The sequence below is a fragment of the Verticillium alfalfae genome, genomic scaffold (genome assembly GCF_000150825.1).
Source record: "Verticillium alfalfae VaMs.102 supercont1.5 genomic scaffold, whole genome shotgun sequence".
In the NCBI taxonomy this organism is placed as follows: Eukaryota; Fungi; Ascomycota; class Sordariomycetes; order Glomerellales; family Plectosphaerellaceae; genus Verticillium; species Verticillium alfalfae.
The window spans coordinates 1-2,743 of record NW_003315034.1 but is presented as its reverse complement, the minus strand read 5'-3'; positions in this window follow the sequence as shown (position 1 = coordinate 2,743).

Below are 2,743 nucleotides of genomic sequence, written 5' to 3'. Positions count from 1 at the left end.
CCAGTATGCTGACACACGAGATCCACATCGACATCTGCACGTCCTCTAAAGAAGATCCCCAATAGTGAAGGTCCATTTGATATATGACTTAAACGTTTTCAAGAAGTCTTGATCACCCCCGGAGAACTCATCATTACAAGGGTCGTCCCCACCAAGAGACTTGGACCACGTCATGTTATTCGTCATCATACGATCTCTGGCCCTCTGAAATTCCCTCTCCAGGGTTTTCACAGTCGGCCTTGAAGCTGCAGAAGACGTGTTCAGGATAGGCGAATGCCAACCAATTATGCAAAGAGGCTCTCGGAAAGACCGGTCACAACGAAATTGCTTGTGAAAGAATGGATCAAACGCAACTTGCGTTTGCCAGTTGAAGGTGGCATAGTGATCGAAAAATGTCGTGATGACGCTGGTTGCCGACATACTGTTGCCACTGTGCGACAGCAATTTGCAAATGCGTGCTAGGAGTACTGAGATGTGTATTCCTCCCAAGTAGCCGAATCGTGCGCCATAAATCCCCCATATCTTGGCCCACTCCTTGACCAGTTGGTATGCCAAGCGGAACTGTACGAGGTCCGGAATAGAGTAGAGTAAGTAGAACAAATCTCTTGCGGGCTTCAACTTCAGGAGTGTCTCGAACTTGAGATCGAATGCGGGATCCGTCGGCGGTCGCCTTATAATTTCAGGCCAGCTGGTGGTAATCGTCAGTCATCAGGTATATCGTGTAGCAAGTGTGGAGGCTACCTACGCCACAGCAATGTGCGGAGACTGGCAGTACTGCAAGTCCACCCTAACACCTCGAACCTCCAGAATCAACATAGTGCCTGACTTCGACTTGACTTTCCGCAGAACTCGAACGACATCCGAGGCTGATTTGGCGATCCTCTGCCTGACTAGTCGGAAAAACGTTGCAGCACTGCAGGCTCCGATGCAGAAACAGTCCAGGTCAGAATCTGTAGTCCAGACTCCAAGCCCGTAAGAGCCGACTGGTATAAGCACGACTGGGAACCGTCCAGTGAATGTGTATGGGCCATTGCTGACACTGCTGTCAAGAATGACTGATTTGACAAGCTCGAATGCATCTCCTCTGATATTCTCTTCACTATCAGTTGGAATGCACTGTCGACTCTGGAGGCACTTCTGCAATGAATTTGTGCTGGACAACCCTGCGGGCGCTTGAGCAGGTAGCACTGTAACGGCCGTGTGCTGTGGCGTAGGTGCTGCATCCAACCCTGGTGTCTGCCGCTGTTTGAGAAGAAGGCATCGCACACCCCAGTGATCACTTGCATGAGACACCGGCTCTTGAGTCTCCTCTATCCCTGCAGGGCTTCTGTTGAAACCGAACATGTTAAATCCCCGGACGGTGAGAACGCCCGGGCCCTTGAGAAGAATACGATCGTACCTTTGCAGTCGGTTGTTGAGTCCACTGCCCATTGTGACGGCTGCTAAGGGGTTCTCCTGGGGGTCGTATGTGGCCCCTTGTTCTCCTTCGAAGGCATCACACAGGTTTCTTGGCTTTTTCAGATTATCAGAAGACTCGGCCCCCTCCATCCGGGCAACGGCCCAAGAATCACAAACTGAGCTTCCCGCAGCATAGTCTCTATGTGAATACAGGGAGACCTCGTCTGTCGTGATATAGTACTGTTGACTGCATGTTCAGGTGTAAGAAAGAACGTTGCCACGTGAGATCCGCGAGACCCAGACGTGTGGTATGTGACTACCCAGTATGATAATGCGTGTATCACACGTTTCGCAGCACAGCACATCTGTAAGCCCTTGGCTTAAGTGAGTGGCTGCGAGGATGACAGGTAAGGCATGCCCTGCTCATCATGGGTGCCGATGTGGTCAAATGCCAGAAGGCAGCATCCCTTGTGTCGGCGTTGAAACGGCAAAAAGCCCCACCTGAAACTATGCTGGCTGAGAACGAGAACATTGAGAAGGCTAGGGAGCGGCCCAGTGCTCAGCCCGTCAGGTAAGCCGTGGGTGGCGAAGGGGTAGATCTGTTGAATATTCTGATTGCTCAGCAGATGAGTGAGGAAGTCGTCAGTGACCTCTTGCAGGACTACCACGTCAGCCTGGGCCGTCTTTGCCAGTAAGTTGCGAGCAATTAGAGGATATCGAGCTGAGCAAGGAGGCTACTCGAATTCGGCCAAGACGTTGTAGCTGGCTACGATAAGGTGTTCCGGTATGCAGACTTCCGGAGCCACGGGGGCTTGGTGAGCAGCCCAGCATTGCAGGGTATTGGAGAAATGGTAGGACTGGCGGGGCTCAATTTGAATCGCATTGGTCGGAGACAGTGCAAAGTCGGCAGAGAGTGAAAGCCGTTCAAGCTCGAACTCGCCCGATGCTATGTCAATACGCCCATGAACTTTCATGCACCCAGTCGATTCATCGCGGATAAGCAAATGTAGTTGACGTACTTCCCACGAGACAGGTGGCAACAGTCTGAGTTTTTCAACCAGGTACCTTCTCTTGGGTGATTCAGGGGCCTCTTTCGCACTGCGCTACTGTCATGTGCATATGGAATGCCATGTTGTTGCCCCATTGCAAGCCGTCCAGGACAAGCTGGCGGAGTGAAGCAAGTCTTTCCAAGCGTGTGGGATTTTCGTCCTGAATGAACAAGGACGTCGATTGCTTATGTAGAAAAAGCCCAGGAGAACTAAGGCATAAATGTAAACCGGGTGTCGCGAGGATATCTCGAGCTTCTTGAAATATAGGTAGGATCACAGCCAGCGTTTGTTGAAGA